Source organism: Delphinapterus leucas, chromosome 2, assembly GCF_059928025.1.
Source record: "Delphinapterus leucas isolate spDelLeu-1000000601 "Yukka" chromosome 2, BTC_Dleu_Yukka2, whole genome shotgun sequence".
Classification (NCBI taxonomy): Eukaryota; Metazoa; Chordata; class Mammalia; order Artiodactyla; family Monodontidae; genus Delphinapterus; species Delphinapterus leucas.
This window is the reverse complement of record NC_143130.1, coordinates 27039842-27065225: the sequence shown is the minus strand read 5'-3', so window position 1 is coordinate 27065225 and position 25384 is coordinate 27039842. Positions and strand designations below refer to the sequence as shown.

General features: G+C 41.3%; 1 long non-coding RNA gene across 1 annotated transcript in view; it reads right to left on the bottom strand.

Moving 5' to 3' along the window:
- Positions 1-889: 889 nt before the first annotated feature.
- The window catches only part of LOC149749972 (uncharacterized), a 44582-nt gene continuing 20087 nt past the window's right edge, over positions 890-25384 (bottom strand). The window contains exon 3 of the long non-coding RNA XR_016391941.1: positions 890-14782. This is a non-coding gene — a long non-coding RNA (uncharacterized LOC149749972). The remainder of the gene's footprint in view (positions 14783-25384) is intronic.

The window sequence follows — 25384 nt, the reverse complement described above, 5'->3', positions numbered from 1 at the left end:
GCTATGAAAAAGAACAAACTATGTATGCACACCCGTCAGACATACTATATGATTCCAATTATATGAACTACAAAGCTAGTAAAATAAATTTGTAATGGTAGCTGTGAGAACAGTGGTCACCTTTACAAAGGCTATGATTTGAAAATTCTGGGTGTTGGTAATGTTCTGTAACTTGATCAGGATGGTGGTTATATGCATATGCTCATTTTTTTAAAAATGGACTGTACACTTATGATTTGTACACTTTACAACATGAATGTTGTATGTAAGAAAAAAGTTAAAATACTTTAAGGCTGAAATGAACTAAATAAATATATTAGCAAAAAAATGCACTAAATAAATACATCGTATCTGTAAACAATTATATACTTATGTGGGCATACTCATTTGATGTAACAGCTGTAACTTTAATCACTACAATGTTATTTTATTTTTTTCAATAGATTTCGAGTTTTTCTGGATTTTTCACTAAGGCTGTCTACACACGTAAACCAGGTACCTGAATTGGTACCAGGCAGGAGTTGGGAAAGCTAGGGACTATCTGACTGCCTCTTCATTCACTTTAAGATCAGTCATATGGGTACCAAGATTTTCTTAAAAAATGACAGCAGAATCTTAAATCTCCTGGAAACAGCTGTGACTTGGGATTCAGAAAACAAAAGCCATGATTCAAAATCCTGCTACTTGCTTTTGACTGGTGGTCCTTCTCAACCCTGCAAAGCTTCATTTTGTTCTGGCCTGTGTCCCAAGGTTGTCGTAATAACATGTACTGAAAGAACTGTTTGCTGGAGAGAGGACATGTAAAATATGAATGGAATTTTGCCGATAACATTTAATATGCTGGTTACCACAATCATTTACCAACAGGGAACCAAGCCTGCTCTGAAGTCCTCGAATGGAAATCACCCTTTGTTCCCTCAGGGACACACAAAGCCACTGTTCCCATAGCAACACTGTCATGTGATGTGAGAAATCAGGGCTAGGCCTTGAATGATAAAACAAAAGAGAGTGTTAGCTAGCTAGCAAGGAAAACATCATGGGAAGATAGTGCCAGGTCTCCAATAAAAGGAAGCAGTGTATGCATATGTACACCTTGTGTAATACTTTTTATTCTTGAGAACTGTAAATAACCTATCTTTTTCAAAAAGCTTTTATTTTTTTTAAAAGTCAGTATTTCATTTGATATGTCAGATCACTTAGAAAAATAAGGTTTTTCTTTGGCTTTCACTAACATCTATTTTTCTCTTGCATGTAGTCAAGAAGAAATTGAAGACAAAAGAATTCATTTGCCCAAATCCTTGAGATGTTGTGACTTTGGCCCTTAGGGAAGAAAGGAGGGGAGGAGTGAGGGGCTGAAGTAATGTTTACTAAAGATCTAGATGGAGTGAATGTGTAGATCTTTTAAAACATGCATAGATTTCTTATTATATGTTTTTGAGAATTCAAAATATTCAAGATGTTATAAATATATATTATGGATTTCTTTTTTAAGAGAAAATGTTTTGAGAAAATCCTAATTAGTAGTCAGTGAAGTTTGACTTCTTTTCCCACAGCTTCCAGGGAAAGTACCAGAAGGCCAAGATTCCTCTTTACCCTTTTCAAGTCCTCAGTAGACTCCCTCTGGCGACAGCACCAGAATCACAGCTAACTGCTGAACAATCATCGACGAAGACACTGGAACTCAACAAAAAAGATATGCCACATCCAAAGACAAAGGAGAAGCCACAATGAGACGGTAGGAGGGGTGCAATCACAATAAAATCAATTCCCAAAACTTCTGGGTGGGTGACTCACAAACTGGAGAACACTGATACCACAGAAGTCCACCCACTGGAGTGAAGGTTCTGAGCCCCAAGTCAGGCTTCCCAACCTGGGGGTCTGGCAACAGGAGGAGAAACACCCTCTAGAGAATCAAACTTTGAAGGCTAGCAAGATTTGATTGCAGGACTTCGACAGGACTGGGGGAAACAGAGACTCCACTACTGGAGGGCACACACAAAGTAGTGTGTGTATCGGGACCCAGGGGAAGGAGCAGTGACCCCACAGAAGACTGAACCAGACCTGCCTGCTAGTGTTGGAGGGTCCCCTGCAGAGGCGGGGTGTGGCTGTGGCTCACAGTGAGAACAATGACACTGGCAGCAGAAGTTCTGGGAAGTACTCCTTGGTGAGAGCCCTCCCAGAGTCCACCATTTAGCCCCACCAAAGAGCCGGGTAGGCTCCAGTGTTGGGTCGCCTCAGGCCAAACAACCAACAGGGAGGGAACCCAGCCCCACCCATCAGCAGACAAGCGGATTAAAGTTTTACTGAGCTCTGCCCACCAGAGCAACACCCAGCTCTACGCATCACCAGTCCCTCCCATCAGGAAACTTGCACAAGCTTCTTAGATAGCCTCATCCACCTGAGGGCAAACAACAGAAGCAAGAAGAACTACAATCCTGCAGCCTGTGGAACAAAAACCACATTCACAGAAAAATAGACAAGATGAAAAGGCAGAGGGCTATGTACCAGATGAAGGAACAAGATAAAACTCCAGAAAACAACTAAATGAAGTGGGGATAGGAAACTTTCCAGAAAAAGAATTCAGAATAATGATAGTGAAGATGATCCAGGACCTCGGAAAGAAAATGGAGGCAAAGATCAAGAAGATGCAAGAAATGTTTTAAAAAGACCTAGAAGAATTAAAGAACAAACAAACAGAGATGAACAATACAATAACTGAAATGAAAAATACACTAGAAGCAATCAGTAGCAGAATAACTGAGGCAGAAGAATGGATAAGTGACCTGATAGACAGAATGGTGGAATTCACTGCTGAGGAACAGAATAAAGAAAAAAAGAATGAAAAGAAATGAAGACAGCCTAAGAGACCTCTGGGACAACATTAAATGCAACAACATTCGCATTATAGGGGTCCCAGAAGGAGAAGAGAGAGAGAGATGACCCGAGAAAATATTTGAAGAGATTATAGTTGAAAACTTCCCTAACATGGGAAATGAAATAGCCATCCAAGTCCAGGAAGCACAGAGAGTCCCAGGCAGGATAAACCCAAGGAGAAACACACTGAGACACATAGTAATAAAATTGACAAAAATTAAAGACAAAGAAAAATGATTGAAAGTAACAAGGGAAAAACAACAAATAACATACAAGGGAACTCCCATAAGGTTAACAGCTGACTTCTCAGCAAAACCTCTCCAAGCCAGAAGGGAGTGGCATGATATATTTAAAGCAATGAAAGGAAAGAACCTACAACCAAGATTACTCTACCTGGCAAGAATCTCATTCAGATTCAATGTAGAAATCAAAAGCTTTACAGACAAGTAAAAGCTAAGAGAATTCAGCACCACCAAACCAGCTCTACAACAAATGCTAAAGGAACTTCTCTAAGTGGGAAACACAAGAGAAGAAAAGGATCTACAAAAACAAACACAAAACAATTAAGAAAATGGTCACAGGAACATACATATCGATAATTACCTTAAACGTGAATGGATTAAATGCTCCAACCAAAAGACACAGGCTCACTGAGTGGATACAAAAACAATACCCATATATATGCTGTCTACAAAAGACCCACTTCAGACCTAGGGACACATACAGACTGAAAGTGAGGGAATGGAAAAAGATATCCCACGCAAAGAAAATCAAAAGAAAGCTGGAGTAGCAATACTCATATCAGATAAAATAGACTTTAAAATTAAGAATGTTACAAGAGACAAGGAAGGACACTACATAATGATCAAGGGATCAATCCAAGAAGAAGATGTAACAATTATAAGTATATATGCACCCAAAATAGGAGCACTTCAATACATAAGGCAACTGCTAATAGCTATAAAACAGAAAATTGACTTTAACACAATAATAGTGGGGAACTTTAACACCTCACTTACACCAGTGGACAGATCATCCAAACAGAAAATTAATAAGGAAACACAAGCTTTAAAGGACACAACAGACCACATAGATTTAATTGATATTTATAGGACATTCATCCAAAAACAGCAAATTACACTTTCTTCTCAAGTGCACATGGAAGATTCTCCAGGCTAGATCACATCTTGGGTCACAAATCAAGCCTCAGTAAATTTAAGAAAATTGAAATCATATCAAGCATCTTTTCTGACCACAACGTTATAAGATTAGAAATCAATTACAGGGAAAAGAACCTAAAAAACACAAACACATGGAGGCTAAACAATATGTTACTAAATAACCAAGAGATCACTGAAGAAATCAAAGAGGAAATCAAAAAATACCTAGAGACAAATGACAATGAAAACATGACGATCCAAAACCTATGGGATGCAGCAAAAGCAGTTCTAAGAAGGAAGTTTATAGCACTACAAGCCTACCTCAAGAAACAAGAAAAATCTCAAATAATCAATCTAGCCATACACCTAAAGGAACTAGAGAAAGAAGAACAAACAAAACCCAGTTAGTAGAAGGAAAGAAATCATAAAGATCAGAGCAGAAATAAATTAAATAGAAACAAAGAAAACAATAGCAAAGATCAATAAAACTAAAAGCTGGTTCTTTGAGAAGATAAAAAGATTGATAAACCATTAGCCAGACTCATCAAGAAAAAGAGGGAGAGGACTCAAATCAATAAAATTAGAGATGAAAAAGGAGAAGTTACAACAGACGCCACAGAAATACAAAGCATCCTAAGAGACTACTACAGGCAACTCTATGCCAATAAAATGGACAACCTGTAAGAAATGGACAAATTCTTAGAAAAGTATAAACTTCCAAGACTGAACCAGGAAGAAAGAGAAAATATGAACAGACCAATCACAAGTAATGAAATTGAAACTGTGATTAAAAATCTTCCAACAAACAAAAGTCCAGGAAAAGATGGCTTCACAGGTGAATTCTATGAAACATTTAGAGAAGAGCTAACACCCATCCTTCTCAAACTCTTCCAAAAAATTGCAGAGGAAGGCACATCCCAAACTCATTCTATGAGGCCACCATCACCCTGATAGCAAAGCCAGACAAAGATACTACAAAAAAAGAAAATTACAGACCAATATCACTGATGAATATAGATACAAAATTCCTCAACAAAATACTAGCAAACAGAATCCAACAACACATTAAAAGGATCATGCACTGTGATCAAGTGGGATTTACCCCAGGGATGCAAGGATTCTTCAATATACACAAATCAATCAATGTGATACACCATATTAGCAAACTGAAGAATAAAAACCATATGATCATCTCAATAGATGCAGAGAAAGCTTTTGACAAAAGTCAACACCCATTTATGATAAAACTCTCCAGAGAGTGGGCATAGAGGGAACCTACCTCAACATAATAAAGGCCATATACAACAAACCCACAGCAAACATCATTCTCAATGGTGAAAAACTGAAACCATTTCCTCTAAGATCAGGGACAAGACAAGGATGTTCACTCTCACAACTATTATTCAACGTAGTTTTGGAATTCCTAGCCACGGCAATCAGAGAAGATAAAAAAATAAAAGGAATACAAATTGGAAAAGAAGAAGTAAAACTGTCACTGTTTGCAGACGACTTGATACTATACACAGAGAATCCTAAAGATGCCGCCAGAAAACTACTAGAGCTAATCAGTGAATTTGGTAAAGTTGCAGGATACAGAATTAATGCACAGAAATCTCTGGCATTCCTATACACTAATGATGAAAAATCTGGAAAAGAAATTAAGGAAACACTCCTATTTACCATTGCAAGAAAAAGAATAAAATACCTAGGAATGAACTTACCTAGGGAGACAAAAGACCTGTATACAGAAAACTATAAGACACTGATGAAAGAAATTAAAGATGATACAAACAGACGGAGAGATATACCATGTTCTTGGATTGGGAGAATAAATATTGTGAAAATGACTATACTACCCAAAGCAATCTACAGATTCAATGAAATCCCTAGCAAGCTACCAATGGCATTTTTTACAGAACTAGAACAAAAAATCTTAAAATTTTTATGGAGACGCAAAAGACCCCAAATAGCCAAAGCAGTCTTGAGGGAAAAAAATGGAGCTGGAAGAATCAGACTCCCTGACTTCAGACTATACTACAAAGCTACAGTAATCAAGACAATATGGTACTGGCACAAAAACAGAAACATAGATCAGTGGAACAGGATAGATAGCCCAGAGATAAACCCATGCACCTATGGTAAACTAATCTATGACAAAGTAGGCAAGGATATACAATGGAGAAAAGACAGTCTCTTCAATAAGTGGTGCTGGGAAAACTGGACAGTTACATGTAGAAGAATGAAATTTTAACAGTCCATAACACCATACACAAAAATAAACTCAAAATGTATTAGAGACCTAAATGTAAGACCCAACACTATAAAACTCTTAGAGGAAAACATAGGAAGAACACTCTTTGACATAAATCACAGCAAGATCTTTTTTGATCCACCTCCTAGAGTAATGGATATAAAAACAAAAATAAACAAATGGGACCTAATGAAAGTTAAAAGCTTTTGCAAAGCAAAGGAAACTACAAACAAGATGGAAAGACAACCCTCAGAATGGGAGAAAATATTTGCAAACAAATCAACAGACAAAGGATTAAACTCCAAAATATAGAAACAGCTCATGCAGCTCAATATTAAAAAAAACAAACAACCCAATCAAAAAATGGGCAAAAGATCTAAATAGACATTTCTCTAAAGAAGATATACAGATGGCCAAGAAGCACATGAAAAGCTGCTCAACATCACTAATTGTTAGAGAAATGAAAATCAAATGTACAGTGAGGTCTCTCCTCACACCAGTTAGAATGGGCATCATCAGAAAATCTACAAACAAAAAATGCTGGAGAGGGTGTGGAGAAAAGGGAACTCTCTTGCACTATTGGTGGGAATGTAAATTGATACAGCCACTATGGAGAACAGTATGGAGTTTCCTTAAAAAACTAAAAACAGAATTACCATATGACCCAGCAATCCCACTACTGGGCATATACCTAGAGAAAACCATAATTCAAGAAGACACATGCACCCTAATGTTCCATTGCAGTACTATTACAATAGCCAGGTCATAGAAGCAACCTAAATGCCCATCAACAGACAAATGGATAAAGAAGATGTGGTACATATATACAGTGGAATATTACTCAGCCATTAAAAAGGGACAAAGTTGGGTCATTTGTAGAGACGTGGATAGATCTAGAGACTGTCATACGGAGTGAAGTAAGTCAGAAAGAAAAAAACAAATATCGCATATTAACGCATGTATGTGGAACCTGTGGTTTGCAGGGCAGAAATAGAGACATAGATGTAGAGAACAAATGTATGGACACCAAGGGGGGAAAGTGGTGGGGGTTGGGGTGGTGGTGTGATGAACTGGGAGATTGGGATTGACATATATACACTAATATGTATAAAATGGATAACTAATAACCTGCTGTATAAAAAAATAAAATTCTAAAATTCAAAAAAATATATGGGATCAATAAGAAAAAAATGGTTTAATAATAATATGTACTTACTTTTGTGGTTGTTATGAGGTTCAAATGATATGTTTATAGATATATGTCATAAAGGCAATATCAGAATAAAGCCAGTCACACACACACACAGACACAAAAAGAAAAAAAAAAGTTTTCAGTAACTGAAACTTTTACACCTGATACCATTAATCAGAGAAACTGGTTCCTTGTTCTGCTTCTTAAAAACAGATTCCATAGAGAAAATGAACATTGATTAAGGGAAATCCTTAACCCAGAAGGGATTGAAATAGCTGTAGAATCTGCAGATTCTTCAGTTAAATTACTGTGAATGGTATGACTTCAGCCTACAAAAGATTTATCGTCAGTCCCATATTTGCTAAAATGGTATCTTTTGATACTGTAGTTTTGTTCATGTAATATATTTGTTTTTCAGAACACATGATATTGGAGAATCCAACATCAATGTATTTTGCCAAGTTCATTAAAATGACTGAATTCACATAAGAATATATACATGTAAACATATACAGATTATGTATATATGTACCAATGGTATAATATTTATTATTCCTATGATATATAAAACTTAGTAATAAATCTCAGTCCGCTTCAAAACCCATGAAACAATAACTGTTTCAAGCTGTATGAGCCAAGGGGAAATTGTTAAAATAATGCATTCATATTTTATATTTTAAAATGCTTTGAATTATCTGCTCACACTTACAAAACATGAAACTTAAACTACTGAGATAATTAAGATAAGTGTGTAACAATAACAGGAATGGCGATGCTTACTGTCTGCTTGTACTGTCTCAGGAGTTGCCTGGATCTGACCATCTGGAATCCTCACAGGGGCTCTGAGAGTGAGTGCTGTCACTCACTCCCCATCTATTGGGGCAGAGCTGGGCTAAGTCTCTAGCTGAAACAGGCTGACCTGGGTGTCATACTCAGGTTTTGCTGATCCCAGAATTAAAGCTTTTTATCGATAACATCTCTCCAAATACTGCCTCTGGGATTAACGGCTGTCAAACACACCAAAGACTAACAGACACATCGCACCTGAACCTCCACCACAGGCAATTTGATGCTTAAATGGTGACTAAACATATCTTACAGGAACAGTAGCTACCGCTTAGGTGCCAGCTGTCTGTGACTAGAAAGAGAAAAAAAAACATGCTCAAGGTGAAATGTGATCATTACCCATTGTTTCTCAGGTGGCACAGCCTCTAAGCATAATAGTGAACTCCCCACTAAGGGCTAAAAATTGCCTTGGAAAATATTATTGTGACCTTTCTTTCGCTGTTGCCATAGAACATTGGCATCCTGACTGTTAGTAGAAGGTCAATACTTATATTTAAATGGAGTGAACCCCAAACATCTATAATGCATGCAGTCTACTATTATTTCTTTGTGGGAGGTTTATTATAGGGTTTGGTATGTAATCTAAATTAGATGTCTGAAGAAAAACAATGCTTTTAAATTTAGGAAATTCTAGAGAATTCTTTGAGTGAGATTCTCTTTTTAAGATTCCATGAATTTCCTTTGAAGATTTTTGTCTGAAACTGAGTCTTATTTTCTCCATTCTTTTAAGAAAACCTTTCCTTTCAACCATCCACAACAAAATGACTTTCTTTTATGTTTATGTGAAGTTGGATGCAATTATTTTATAATAAGTCCATCTCTGTAAACAACCCTATAATTTTACACTTTTAAATGTCATTATCATAAACACAAATCTGCTTATTCTCCCCCTGGCTGGCTTTGAAATGGCATTTGGAATTTGCGTGACTCTGTAACCTCTGTCACCTGGATGACCTGGGTGAGTAAATCGTGCTAGCAAGTTACTACGGGTTCCACGGTACAGCTTTTCAAATTCTTGATACTGCCGATATGTGCAAGGAGCCCACTTTGAAAATGGAATGTGCCATTTCATCCTACTCCCAAGTGGATGGAGAGAGATGCACATCTTACCGAGGGCATCTGTGCAGGCGGTCAGCAGGCTGCTGAAGCATTCACTGTGCTGGCATAGTGGTGGTCGGCTGCCAATTTTCCCAGCAATTGAAGCTTTAAAGACAAGGGTTTACTAGATAATATTTTAGTCCAAGGGACCTCCTAGATCATTTGGGTCCACATCCCGTCCTCTGAGTCCTAGAGAGATTACATGATGATGGGCAAGCCATTTTGCCCTCTCTGGACAACAGTGTTTTAATACGAGTCAGTTCAAGCACATGGTCTTTAAAGTATGATTGTCTCTGATTTGCTGCTCTCTTATGCTAGGAGGAAGGGCATCGGAGGTCTTGTTTCACTCCAACAACATGCAGGTGTAGGTTAGACAAGCTTTTCTGACTCCTTCCCACACCCACTCGATTGGATCCAGGGTCTGTCATTCCCGAGACAAGTCACTTCACCTTTCTAAGCCAAATAAGATCAAATACTGGTGACACTGTTGACAGATGTGAGGATTGGATGAAGTAATGTTTGTAAAGCACTCAGTACAATACACAAAATATACCCCAAATAGTAGTGGACATCTGTTCAGTCCTGGCATGAGTGGGAGTTCATGATATTTGGGTAACATGCTGCAGTCTGCCTGTGATGGAAAGAGTGCATTCTGATGGAGGTGAAGCCTCAGCTGTCCTGGAGCTGAAGGGTCACATGGCAGGTGGACCTATCAACACATCTCCTGGCCCCAGGCGCACCGTTGAAGGCCCTGCCTGGCTGGGGAGAAGACCTGAGAGGCCAGCCAAGGGCCTGCCCCAGGGCTAACCACGGTGAATGTGCCTGCTCTTTGTGGGACTCCTTATTTCTGATCACACAAGGTATGGGAATTATCAAGCTGTCTTTATGTGTATGTGTGCGTATGTTTAGTTCTAGAAAATATGACAATATCAATCCATTAGATTTAGACAACTACACCATGGGGGAAACCACATACATATGGGAAGTTACTAGTATTTATACGTTTTTCTTTATACACAAAGGCAGAGAAACAATGTACTGGGCTGAAGGAGAACTGAATTCTCTGGTCCTGCCCCTGCCATGAATAACTACCTACGCTTCTTAATCTCACTAAGCCTCTGTTTTCCCATCTGTGAAATTAGTGCATTAGACCACATAATCTTTATAATCCCCTCCAATGATAATACTTTGAGATTGCAAAAAAATTCTTTATATACATTTGGGAGCTTAGAATGCCTGTCAGCATTTGTGGGACTATGTTAATGTCACTGCTCCTAACCTTTCAAGAGCTCGCCTTAGCAGTGACTGCGACGAGGAGTCTAGGGTGAGCTGTAGTTTCTCCCACGTTCTCCTTTAATTTTATGGCAACTGAAGACTAGCGAGGACATTCTAGAACATGTGTACAGAATCACAGAGGTGCAAAGGAGACCCTACAGATACAGTCTTATGGGCGTAACTCTACTTCTTCTAGCTCTTACAGTCTCTTTTCTTAAATATGGAAATCCTTCACAAGTCTTCACATTCCCGGACATGAACAAAATTAATTGTTTAGTGATTAAAACAGTGGATTAGGTTATAAATTATATTTTGAGTTTGGCTTTAATGCATATTCTTCTGTTTCTGCATCTGTCTCTCCAGGTATAAATGGGAAGCTAATATTCGTCTTATATGACTTACATGAGACCTGAAATTCAAAACCAACGTAAAGCAAGGAAATGTGTTATGACCTGTTTGGCTAAACCATTAAATCAGAGCAGCAGAACAGATAGGAACTTAATTTTCTTTTAGATGAGCATATGTATTCTCTGATGTCTAGAAGCAGACTTTTTCACTTTTAGGAAAGTACCAAACTTTAGAAGAGTAATTTTTAAATAAATGTTCTCTACAAATGTTGGCCTTTGTTTTGTAGGAAGCTTCACCTTAGTTGCCTCCAGATCTTGAACTAAAAGCAGAAACAGTTTCTCAGTCTTTCCAGCCTCGAAGACCTGCAGAGAATTCTCTCCATACTATTTGTGGGTTTTGACCCACAAATGATCTTCTGAGTGTTCTTGATTTGGACTTGGATAACCCAGATTTGACTTAGTGAAAAAGTAGGAGGGGAAAATTCCAACAAGGCAGGCATAATGGAGCTTTTTATACACACTCTTCCTTGGTCTTGATTCATTATTTCTTAGGAAGAATGCCTCTGAGGGCAGAGCTGCAGGTCCAGCAGGAAGGCAGAGCCTCAAGCCATAGAAGATTATTCTGTTTAGTAATCCTAATAATGTTTGTCCATTGGATTTTGGAATTATGTAGGACTGGTGGGGACTCCTCTTTTTCCTTTCTTGTTTACTTTTTTGAATGTGAATGTCTGCAACTGTTATCTTATGCCTGTTCTACCACTGTATTTTGGGAGCAGATAACTTGTTTTTTGAGTTTCACAAGCTCTTAGATGGAGAAAGATTTCAGCCTATGTTAGATCACACTGAGTCTCACCCGTACCTGACTTAGTTGATTTACATGATGAGATTTGGGACTTTTGAACTGATAAGAGATGATATTTTGGACTTGAGTTGATGCTGTAATGGTTTGAGACTTTTAGGGACCTTGGGATGGGGTGAATATATTCTGCATGTGAGAGACATGAATCTGAGGACCAGAGGGTCGCCTGTGGCCGGCTGAATAATGACCCCACAAACATGTGCATATCCTAATCTCCAGAACCTACAAATATGCTATATATATTACATGGCAAAAGGGACTTCACAGTTGTGATTAAGTTCATGATCTTACGAGGGGGAGCTCATCCTGGCTTATCCCAGTGAGCCCGATGTAATCACAAGGGTCCTTAAAACTGGAAGAGGGAGATAGAAGAGGAAGAAACAGAGAGACGCCAGCATGAGGTGGACTCAGCCTGGCACAGCTGGCTTTGAAGATGGAGGAATAGGGCCATGAGCCAAGAAACGCAGGTGGCTTCTAGAAGCTGGAAAGGCAAGGAAGCAGATCCTCCCCTGGAGTCTCCAGAAAGGAATGAACCCTGCTGACATCTTGATTTCAGCCCAGTGAGACCCATTTCACACTCTGACCTCCAGAACTGTAGGATAGTAATTTTGTGTTGCTTTAACCCATTGAGCTTTTGTTAGGTCAGCAACAGGGAAAAAGAACAGGGTTACTGTACTTAGGACTGTCAATAACCCTTACTGTTGGTTGGGCTCATGACTGTCCTGACTGCCCCCTTATTCTTCTGTAAAACAGATCTACTGACTCTGCTAAGGTTTATAAACAAGAAGCAATTCCTCTTTATAGGTGATTTTTTTGCCAACTAAAAGATTAGAAAGTATTTTGAGCAGGTTGATGGTAGCCATGGCAGCAGCTTTTCCATGACACTGCCAGAGACAAGAAACCACTTCTGGGTCAGTGTTGAGCTGCCCTGGGTGCCTGCATGTCCCTCAGCCCAGGCCTGAGGGCTGCCAGACAGAGAACCAGGAGACAAAAATGGTGAACGTAGTAGGATTTTGACACCCATGACTGAAAACAAATCAATCAGTGCAAGAAGCTATAGTAGCACACATTGCATGGGCAGGATCCTCTCACATATTTAATAAAGAAAATGGATTCATTTTCCTTATCTGACATATATACTCTACCATATCTAAAATTCTTGCCTATTTATTCAAAATTTCTTAGTATGAGAGAGTATCTTTTTTTAGCCTGACACAGCATCAACAGCAAATTCAATGTACATAATATATTCTTGTTTGTGAAAGGGCAGAATAAATCTGCAGGATTAAATGTGAAAAGGCAAGTAAGAAAAATAACGTAGACATCTCAGAGCCTGTGCCATTTTTTAAACAACACGTGGCTCAGGAGATGATGATGATGCAGCTCTCAGGATGAGGCATCTATGCATAAGTGTGGCAGGTACAATGGCTGTGGGTTTTGGTTTAATGATGGAAAACTCACAAGTGTGAGATAGTTCCTTTAGAGAAAACTGTAGGGAAAAGGAATCTAAAAGCATCTGCTTGTGAAATGCTTCAGGCAGGTCCCTAGAAAATGGCCAACACTGTTAAGTGCCTCAAGGTTGTTCCTCTAGGTCAGGTGTCAGTGGTGAGCCTGGAAGTGACATGTGTGTTTCCTTCCTGGACCTTCACAGGAAGGCACACAGCATATGTCACATGGCAAAGGACACACACAAACATCCAGGAAAGCCTTATGGTAAACACATAGCACAGTGAGCTGTGGTTTTCTGTTTAGCTTTCGCGTTTGTTTTTTTTTTCAAACTTAAGCTCCTATAAAACAAGACGAAAAGGCAGCATACCCATTCAATCATCCTTGTTAATTGCTCAGGAAAACCAAAAAAAAAAAAGGATTGTAGACTGTTAGCTCTTAAAGAGACCGAGGAGATGATCCTCAACCACCTTCTCACATTTGAGGAAGCGAGATGAAGCAGCTTGCACAGGCTCATACTACAAGCTTACAGCTCAGGCCAGAGGCAGATGTTGGTCTTCCATCTCCCGGACCAGTCACCTTCTCACTGTACCAAGGATCCCAGGATTCATAACCTGTGTTATACCTGATTAAAATTTTATGATATGACTGAACTTAAAAAAAATTACAGTGAAACCAGTGCACTATTTCCTGTTGTTCTACAACCCGAGGAACTCCAGGCAAATGTAAATGTGAAAGCTTAGGTAAAATATGTCCTAAATTGACCTCCAAGAATTTGGCTCTACGTGCCTACAAAGTAAGCAAATATCCATGTGTGGTTTTCAACACCACTTCAGGTGCACTGTTATAATCCCAGTGACTCATCACAAAACAAGCCAGAAAACTAGAAGCAGATGACTGTCCCTTCACAGGCTGCTTGGCTTACTGGTCGTAGGATATGGCCCTGTGGAAATCTAAGCCTCCTCACGGCTTCCTCAATTCAATCCATCTTCCTAAATGACAGCAAATGGAGCTGGAGTTTCACCTCCATCCTGAAGCTCTTTAACGGAGGGGAAATGAGAGTTCTTGGCATCCACCGTGGATGCAGCAGCCCATTGTTAAACTATTTCTCAATCTTTACTACGGATGTACCACCCTTAAAATCCATACCTGCCTGGTTGTGTCTTACCAACTATTTTAATGTTATTACAGACTTACTGTGGACTTTTTCATCCCATTTTACCTAATACAACAATTGAATGATACTTTTCTTTTTATTATTACCATTATTACTACTTAGACAAATACCTTGGTAGTAACTCATGCATGGCCAGAAGTTTGCAGACCTGGGGCTGGAGCCTCTATTCCACAAGAACAGATTCATTTTCAGAAGAAAGACGCCTGAAGAGGTGATTCACCGGCAAGTAAAACACATTCGCATCCCCGCCGTCCTTCCTAAGAGTAGATATTAATAAGCTTTTAGGAGGGAAGGAACAAAGTGCTCTATAAAGAGTGGGTGAGGAAGATCAAAGATGTGTTTTGACCATTGACCATATGTAATAAAACGCTGACACTGCTCTTGTCTGCCCATTAGCAGCTACCAGCCGGCTCCCCATCCTCTATCCTGAGGTCTCTGCCATGGAACGGCATCCAATTATCAATTTACCTTCTGCCCTCTGCCCTGGCCTTCTGAAAGGAGCTTTTGTTGTCTCTGCTTGGGCTGGTGCACTAGCTAATTGAGATGAAAGGCACGAGGAGCTTCTTTTAGGACCAAAGCCATCATGTCTTACCAACCGGTCAAAGAGGAATGTTCTTGACTGATTTCTTTCCATAAATATACATATATATTGTTTGGGACCCCATCAGGAGTGATTATTTCTGAAAGCAGCTAGTCCTATCGGCTGGGGCACTTCACAGTGATTTGCCATTAATATTTCTTTGCTTCAGGAACGGAAAGTAAAAAGCACTCTGAAAACAGCTGTTTGTGCATTGCATGATACTTTAATAAGGGAGCAACAGGCATGAGATGCAAGATGGTGATGCTAAAGCTTTGTTGTTCTTTCTTCAATTAGGGGAAACATCTACCTTGAGGTCATTAACAGGAAAAGGGCTTCAAACGCAAACAGAAAGTACAGCGGCATTAAAATGAAAAGCATTTCTTAACAAAGGATGAAAAGATTAGGAACCTAACATTCAAAGGCGTTTGCATGCATGTCTGCCTGAATCCCTGAGCAGGAATGAGAAAAGATCTCATCGTCAGCGGCATGCGGCCAGGCAGTGGAGGACCAGGAGCCAGGCCAGGGGGTCTGGGTTTTGGTAGTAAATGTGAAGACACTGCCAGCTTCTTGTTGCCTTGGTGGGATGGTGTTGGGTGAGGAGAAGGTTGTGTGTGAGAGAGATTAGATGTGGGGGAACCTGAGAGGCAGGGAGGCCAGTTGGAGGGCATAACCTGTGTTATTGAGCACTGCCAGGTGACAGGAGGTGTCTTCAGGCAGAAAGCAAGGGACGCATTTCACCAGAGCTGAGAAGGACACATCTGCGCTGTGGATGCCCATTCTTCTGCTGCCTTCTGCTATTAATAAGTTTCCTCTGTTACATCAGAAAACTAAACACAAACTTCTTTCAGGTGGTCATTTTATCCCTGTTTCTGACTGGTCCCAACCAAATTATCTTTACCTTATGCTATTATTACAGTTTTGCACGTGGATGGGTAATTGTGAAAGAGGCTCTAATTGTCACCCCGTTTCTTTCCTCCTTTTTCCTTTTAATAACAGACCCTGTGTCCCATGTTCATCTGCACTCTGGGGAATTTTAGAAGGCACAGCTGGGGTGAGCCCGTGACTACCTTCCAGATAAAGGAGAGAGATCGAATGGCCGTGGACGGACTCACTGGGCTTCACTTCCTCCTTCCCCTCTTGTGGACAGAGGCCCGATTCACGTCTGCAGACCAGAGAAGGCATCCTGCAGGAGTGAAGCAACGAGAATGGACCTAGGTCCTTGGATGACCTCAAGGAACAGCTGCCTACATCCCAGACCCCCATTTGCCTCTGGACGGAGACCTCTGTCCCTGCCAGCGCCCCAGTGAACATGGTGGTCATTTAAGCAAGACCCCCTAGGACATGAGATTCTAAGAAGGCAAACTTGCATTTGACCAGAATAAATGGCACAGTAGAGGAAGTTCTATCACCCAGCCTGTGACCCCTGACAATTCTCCCGATTTAGATGTCTGTGATTCTATCTTCTGCTCTGATGTATCTGGGAGGTGGGGTTAGGGAGCCTCTCGGTGTTAAGTCTTCTACCATAGATTTCAAAGGGTGAAAACAAGTGTTAAGATAAGTATCTGCCATGCTGGCCATGGGGCGCCCAGATTACACATTATTTCTGCATGTGTCTGTGAAGGTGTTTCTGGATGAGCCTGGCACTTGAATCAGCAGACTCTATAAAGTACATGATCCTCCCCAATGTGCGTGGACATCATCCAATCCGTTGAGGGCCTTAACAGAACAAAAAGTGTTGGAAGGAGGGTTTTGCCTTTTCTTCCTGCCTCACAGCTTGAACGGGACCTCTCATCTCATCTCCTGTCCTCGGGCTGGGAGTTACACCATCAGCTCCCTGATTCTCAGACCTTCGGACTTGGGCTGAATCACAACCCCAGGTTTCCTGGGTCTCTGGCTTGCAGACGGCAGATAGTAGGACTTTTCAGCCTCCATAATTGAAGAGCCAGCTCTTCAGAGTAAATCTCAACCTCTCTCTCTATCTCTCTCTTTGTGTGTGTGTGTGTGTGTGTGTGTATACACACATGCATACAGAACCAATATGATATTTTGCTCTTACCTGTGCAGAGAACCCTAATATTGTTAGCATATTTAAAGTACAAAAAGTAGGCATTTTTATAAATGAATCATTTGAATAATTTTGCTTCACAAAAATCTCTGACCCATTTAAAAGAAAAGATAACAGTACTTTTACTGACATCTCCTCCTGTTTATTCCATTTTCTCAGAAATCACTGAAGCACAATTATTTTCATTGTTTAATGAAAGAATAGAAATCTTACAGTACATTTTTCTAGTAGAAAGAGAAAAATAGTATTGAATGGACAGGGAAGAAATAAAACTTGTGGTGAAAATGTAAAAAAAGAAAAACCTGAATGTTTACACTAGTACTGCCAGACGGGTCCGTGGAGAACAGGCTGGCGACACGCTGGGCAAAGTCAGCAACTCCGTGGGTGCCACTCAGTCCCAGGGACTCGTGGGAGGGGCCTTCCTGACACTTGTCTGGACATCCTTCCAGCAAGAGGCAGCAGGGTCCACTGTCAGGAAAACAGCAGCTAGAATCCAGCGATATGCTAGCTCCCCCATTTCCAATGTGCTTCTCACCTGGCAGGTGCTTTCCGGAACCTTTAGGTTTGAACTTATTTAGTGAATTATCTCCGATTCTGTCTTTTAAGGGTATTTCTAGAGTTTTCCTGCTTTCCATTACATTTGAACTCACTGTTCCAAACCACCTGTACCTTCCCATCTCCCTGTCTCTCCTTAAGCATCAGGCATTCTGGAGTTGAGCCCTCTCATCCCTACCGTTTTCACCACGTGGGAGAAACCTAGTCCCACTGGATTTTCTGTTATTTTCCTTTATTTACCACAACATAGCTACTTTCAAACACAAATGACAGTGATTGCTTCCAAACCATCTGATATTCTTTATAAAAGAAGACGTCATGAAAATACAATATCAAGTATTTTGCTAAAATAAACATATACAGCATCCACTGTCTTCCCCATTTCCACGAATCTTATAATTCTACCAGAAACAAAAATCAAGTTTGTCTACTGTGATTTCCCCCATCAATGTCAGGGCTCCCCTGGCCTCCATGCTGTTTCTCTGTTAGCTAGTCTCCGCTTACAGGCTGCGAGTGTAGCTGTAGCTGCAAGCTGGGCACAAAATAAAAGGGATTCACTTTAAACTCTCTCCAACTCCACTGTGTCAGCAGGAGCAGACATGCAACACACAATTCCAAGGGCTTGTTTTTCTTTTTGAGATACCTGCTCTTATCTCAAGGGTGGGCATTATTTTCCTCTAAAGAAGTGAATAGGTGGTTCTCATTCCCAGTTTCTATATGCATTTTAAGTTGATATAATTACCACACCATTTCTGTTAATAATCTTTGCATGGCCCATTCTGACTACATCTGGAACTCTGAAAATCCTGCATTCATTAATCTGTATTAACCCATTTACAAACTGTGATTTTGAAGTTATCCCATTTCTGTGAAGGAGAAAATTCTACCTTCCTAAGGTATTGAGTGAGATAAAGCACATGGAAATAGTACAGCACACTACAGTCTCATAAGTACTATTTCTACCTTCATTAAGATGGTGTACATTTTCTATTGAGTTTTGGTGAAAGATCCAGTGAGGCGCACTGGAGAGAGCCTGAGCTTTGGTGTGGAGGATCTAGCTTTACTGGATCTCCTATGTTCAATGTCATCCTGTGTGAAACTCCTTTGCAGAAAGCATCCATGCAAAACCCTGGCGTGCTGCCAGGCTCTCAGTCAATGCAGCTGTAACTCATAGTTCCTGACATGTTTCTCCACATCACCTAATTGTGTTTCTCTTTCTGAGATGTATTCAGAGCTAGATATCTTTACTATGTTGTATATGTCAGCATTCTAGATTAATTTCTGGTTCAATGTGGCTGAAAACCAGGCCCAGAATCATGGAAAATGTCCCCACAGCAAATCAATGCCTAACTCCGAGGAGGCCTCTTCTGCTGGAAGGCTCGCCCTGCTTGTCAGTCTCCAGCCTTGCTGGCCCTCCTCCCATTCAGGCTTCTGGGACTATCGCTTTACCATTCATTCAACCAACACTTGACTTCGATCAAGCCTTGAGGTAGACGCTATTTGGTAGGTAAGAGCACCCACCCTGCCTTACAGCCTACGTTGGAAGACGGCATACAGAACAAGCAAACGTGCATAATGCCAGTAGCTGCACGTGATAAAGGTTAACACTGTAAAGGACTGACTGCCATCCTGAATGCCAAAGGATCTGTGTATCACTCTGATTTTATAAGAGGAACGGACAAATACGGTTGGAGTAGACAAAGAGGGCTTTCTAAACTATCCAGGAACTGAGTTGACCCAGAGAGGATGCAGGACCTCCCTGGGTGGCCACGTAGCTGGCACATCATGCAATTGGAGAGGGTGCCTTTGGATGAATGAGAAAAAAAATAATACAATGTCTGAGTCACTGAGAAAATACAAGAAACACTGGTTAAGTAATTGATTGAGAAGCAGAACAAAAGAAGAAATACACTCCACAATGAATTTTGTAATTTTTTGTTGGATCAGACACTTCCATTATGCTAAGGGACTTCTGCTCATTACAAGGCTCTCTGTGAGTCTTAGAGATGCTACATCTCAGAGCTGGAGATGGTCTCAGAGATGATCTAACTGAACTCTTTCATCTAACTGATGAGGAAACTGAGGCCCAAGGCCACGCAGCTAGTAAACAACAGAGGCTGGGTACTAATAAGGAGAAAACCCACAGCAGGAAGGGGCACTGATGCTGGGCAAGAGCCCTACCCAGCGCTGGGCAGCTCTGTACACACGAGAAGACAACACCCACTGTGGGATGACGGCAAAAGAGGGAGCTGAACCAACTGTTTGCGAAACTTCCTTTCTTCCCGAAAATTCTGCTCTAGGTAGGAGACAAAGTCAAAAGTTTAGTCTCATTACAGATGGCGAAGTGATGGAGAAAACATTTAAACCAACTCAAAACACACCTGCTTTCAATAATCCAATCAGGTACACCCAATAAGATTATTATTTCTAACATAAATTAATCCTTCATTTTGCCATGAAAAATGTCTCTGGAAGAGAAAAGATATTCTCATATTCTGTGAGGCGTTTGGAGCTATTCTGGGCATAGCATTTATCTATGAAACTATATAAATAGAGAGAACATGGCACCATTCATGTAGTTAATCTTCTAAATAAACTGGAACTCATCATATGTGATTTTCTTTGTGACTGAGCTACATTTATTTTTCCTTGGTGTTTATATTAGACACTCTGGATGCCCATATGATGAGGTGTCCTATAAATAGTGCTTTATTGCTAAGGGCCCATTTCCTCAAGCACAAAACTTCTGGACATTGTACTTATACCGTGGCTTGTGTACAGATTGATCTGTGCTAAAGCATCCTTTCTGAGAAATATCGTGTCATGAAGATGACACTGTACTGCAAAGAGTCGTACTTCAGTGCTCCAGGGAAATGGATAAAAAGGAAGAGAATGTTGCCCTATTGCCCATAAAGAGCAATTTGTCATGTTTCTATTGACTCTGAAGCCCAGTCTTCCAGAAGCATCTTCCCTCTTTCCTACGATATTTGTTTTCAATTAAGATTCGAAAGAACCATATCAAACAGCAGGAGTATTCTGTGTGAGTTATGAAAACATGGTGGGTAATCCACCCATGTCCTCCCTTTAAAACACCCTACCATGTGTAAGAATCATCAGGGAAGAAGAGCTATCACTCAAGGCCACCCCTGAGTAACATCCCTTCAATGCTCATTTCCACACCCAACATCAGGTGGAGGAGACACACAGATGCCACTGCTACCTCTCGTCTTGCCTGGCTAGCTTCCCTTTTCAGTAAAGTGGTGGGTATGTGTCTCTAGGTGGAGTTCCTGGAATCCTTTCTCATGCTACAATGGGGGGCCACGTGGGGAAGACTTATAACCTTCTGCTGTTCACAACTGCTCAGGCAGGGTGTGGGACACCAGGCACCCCAATCTCCAGAAGCAGTTACTTTGGAGCCCAGTCCTTGTCTTGGGGCCAGGGAGTACCCGTTTGCTACAAGGGTACTCCCTGGCCCCAAGGGGGCCAAGAACTCAAGAAAAGTCCTCAACTCAAGCAAAATGCATTCTAGACCTGGTTTTGTAGGCTGGATGGGTTGTGGGGTGAACAGTGTCAAAGGTCAGGACACCTACATCTTGGTCTGGGGGAGGGCATGATTCTGGCAGCACTGCAGCATTCTTTAGAATGTTCCAGAACATTCACTAGAATGTGGGGATACTTAGTACCTTTGACCTTGGCTTTTGAACATTAAGAGGCAGTCCTAGTCATCAGAAAAAGTCTCATTCAAAAGCATTACTGTCTTTAAAAATGGGGAGATTGCAAGGGAAGAAAACATGACTGTCTGCACTTAAGTTGGTCATCGTCTAAAAGGGGGGGATACGGTCTGGACCGATGGGTAAAGTGGGACAGTCATTGTGAGAACATTGAACCGCGGGTTCTGGTGGGAGATGGAAGGATGAGAGTGGGCTCTGGTTGGAGCTGTGTGTGTTTGTGTGGAGATAGAATTCTTTACATCCTTCAGGGCGCTTGTGATCACATAGAAACATGAATTCATTCAATAAATGTTAAATGTGCACCCACTATGTGCAAGTCACTGTTCCTGGCACTTGAGATACATCAGCAAACAAAGGAGTTGATGCCATGATGCGGCATCAACATTCTGATGGTGTAAGGTGTTCCTCACACAGGAGTTCACACCAGTCAATCACACTGTGTTACAGGGTAAGGGTGCAGGGGAGGGAAGGGAAGGAGAGCAGGGTGAGGCTGGGCAGAACTGAGGGGCTGGGCACGACAGTCTCAGGGGGAGATGGCATCTGGCCAGGATGCAGGTGTGGCTAGAGCAGAGTGAGCACTAACAGAGCAGCAGAGTCGTGTTTGAAGAGGCAACAGGCACCAGTGAATGCTGGGTGCTGCTGGCAGAACTTCACTCTGACTCAGTGAAATGGGGAGCTACTGAGCTAAGAGGTAACCTTTTTTTAAAAATTATTTATTTTGGGCTGCTGCACTGGGTCTTCGTTGCTCTGCGTGGGTTTTCTCTAGTTGTGGTGAGTGGGGGCTGCTCTTTGTTGAGGTGCGTGGACTTCTCACTGTGGTGGCTTCTTTTGTTGCAGAGCATGGGCTCTAGGCGCTCAGGCTTCAGTAGCTGTGGTTGGGCTCAGCAGTTGTGGCTCACGGGCTTAGCTGCTCCACAGCATGTGGGATCTTCCCAGACCAGGGATCGAACCCATGTCCCCTGCATGGGCAGGCGGATTCTTAACCACTGCACCACCAGGGAAGTCCTGAGGTGACTTTATTTGACTTATATTTTCAACCTAAAGAGTCTCTCTGGTTGCTGTGTCAAGAATAGACTGTAATAGAGCATGGGGCAGAGCACAAAGACCAGCTAGGAGACTACTGTGATAATTTGGGTCAGAAACTTGAACTGCCCACGTCTGTGTTGTCATGTGACAGTGAGAAGTGGTCACATATGGGTATAGAATAGGGTTTGCTGGTGTATCGAACATGTGACATGAGTGAACGTGTCAAGGGGTACTCCAAGTTTCTGTCCCGAGCAACCAGAAGAACAGAATTGATATAGAGACAAGAGAGGCTGAATGATGAGGGGTTTGGCCGGAGAAAAGCATTAGCTTAGTTTTGGACGTGCTGGTTTTGAGATGCCAGTAGAGCACCCAAGTGGGAATGTTGCATAGGTGGTTTGCTGCACTATCTGGAATGTAGGGGAGGTCTAGGATCCAAACATACATTGGGGAGTTATCCATATAAAGAGAGGCTTTACAGTGGAGACTGTATCCTATCACCAAGCAGAGGATCACAGTGAGAAAAGAGGAGAGCCAAAGTCCTGAACCCTCAACAGTCACTACTCTTGGGACACTTTCATCCCTCCTGCTTTATCACCAGTTGATAAACATACTGCAAATATCAAATTAAACAACATCTCTCAGCACTGTAGACATTAGTAACCCATCCCCAGATTTCCCAGGGATTTAATGTGAATTCCTGATGAGACCTCCTGGAGAATGGGGTAAGGTGGCACTATCTTAGTGGGGTCCTGGCACCATCTAGAAGTTGGTCTCATAGATTGGATGCATGTTTCAAGTTGTTTGTTTACATAGCTGAGTTCTCTGCACTATAATGATGCTCTATCCCAGGGGCTGAGAAATCAAACTGACTGGTCTTATACAAAATGAGGAAGAGTCCCCACTACACAGGTGGATTAGGAAACAGCACAATAAAATTTTTTTCATTGAGAATGATTTTTTTCCTGAGTCAATATTTCAGAAACAAAACTGACATATGTCTTTGTCTAGTTTCTGAATTTCCAGAAATCTGAATTCTGAGGAGAATTTCTAAAAAACATACCCAGTACACCATCAGAGAGCCCAGGGCATGCAGCTGGATGGGTGGCTGTCTCTCATTTCTACATTTAATCAGCACTCAGACATGACCACTAGCTCCAAATTCCACTTGGATCTGGTCTGGGTGGGTCATGTTATAGTCTTTATGTTAAGAAATTTGGAATTTCACATTTCATATTTTATAGCTCTCATGACAAAACAATGTCCTACATACCTTCAGACATTCTTTAGCAAGTCCTAATGAGCAAAACATTTACTTAAGCCTCTGACAACTAAACAAATCCAAAATATACTAATATGCTCTTATCTTAGCTGTGTGAAAAAAAAACTAAAAATATAACTATCACATGATCCAGCAATTTCACTCCTGGGTATATATCCAAAGAAAACAAAAACACTAATTTGAAAAGATACATGCACCCCAATGTCACAGCAGCACTATTTACAATAGCAAAGGTATGAAAGCAACCTAAGTGTCCATTGACAGATGAATGGATAAGGAAGATGTGGTACATATATACAAATGGACTATTACTCAGCCATAAAAAGAGTGACATTTTGCCATTTGCAGCAACGTAGATGGAGCTAGAGTTTATTATGCTTAGTGAAATAAGTCTGATAGAGAAAGACAAATACTCTTATGTTACCACTTATACATGGAATCTCAAAAATAAAACAAGCAAGTATATATAGAAAAAACAGAAGCAAACTCACAGATATAGAGAACAAACCAGTGGTTACCAGTGGGGAGAGGAAAGGGGGAGGGGCAAGATAGGGGTCGGGGGTTAAGAGACACAAACTATGATGTATAAAATAAATAAGCTACAAGGATATATTCTACAGTATAGGGAATATAGCCATTATGTTGCAATAACTTTAAATGGAGTATAATCTATAAAAATTTTGAATCACTATGTTGTACACCTGAAACTAATATAATATTATAAATCAACTGTATTTCAATTTTAAAAAAAGCAACAGATTTTCTTTTTAAAGGGGAGAAAGATGGATTTTCTGCATGTGGGCTTTGTTTGGTGTCTTTCTGCCTTCTCATTGCCATGGCTGGACCCAGGAAAATGCTGAGGCCACTTGTCATTTGGGGGCAGATGTGGTGGGTTATCACAAGTCACAGACAGAAGAGGGGCAAAAGGGAAGCTGGGGGGGCAGGAGCGCTCCCGGAACGGTGAAGCCTGCCAGAGGCCTGGCCACATCTGGTTCTTCCATGGAAGGGTGACACTTCTCTGCATCCATTCCACAGAAAAATTGTATTACTCAGAAAGGAAAGAGGCAGGATGACCAGGCAACATACTTCTCAGGAAACCACAGCCCAGCCTCAGCCAAAAGTGTACTATTCTTGTAAAGTGGCAAGAGCTTTCCCCACCCTGGGCAGCGTCCCACGTTATTCCATCTGGCGAAAACGAGAGGCAGCTGGGGGAAGTGGGGGGACATGGAGACTCCAGGTGCAGCTGAGGCTGACCGGCGTACACTCAATGAACTCCGCCTCCCTCTCCTCCGGTTCAAGTGGGGACTGGAGGACGTGGTGAGGGATGTTAAAGTCCACCCCAGCTCTGAAATTCTGATGTGGTGTTCTCCAGGGAACCACGTGTTCCTGGAGAATTGGAAGGAATTCAGGAGCAGGCTGCCTTGGGAGAACTTACAGACCCAGCCCCAGAGCCTCCCCAGTGCAGCTGAGCCACACCCCAGGCCCAGCCTCGAGGAGAGCAGGACAGGAGCTAAAGCCTCCAGCCCAGAATGGTCACTTCTGCACACCCCCTAAAAATGTCATCTGCTAAAGACATTCAACACTTTAAAAACTCCATGAACTTTACTATTTCTAAAAATATCA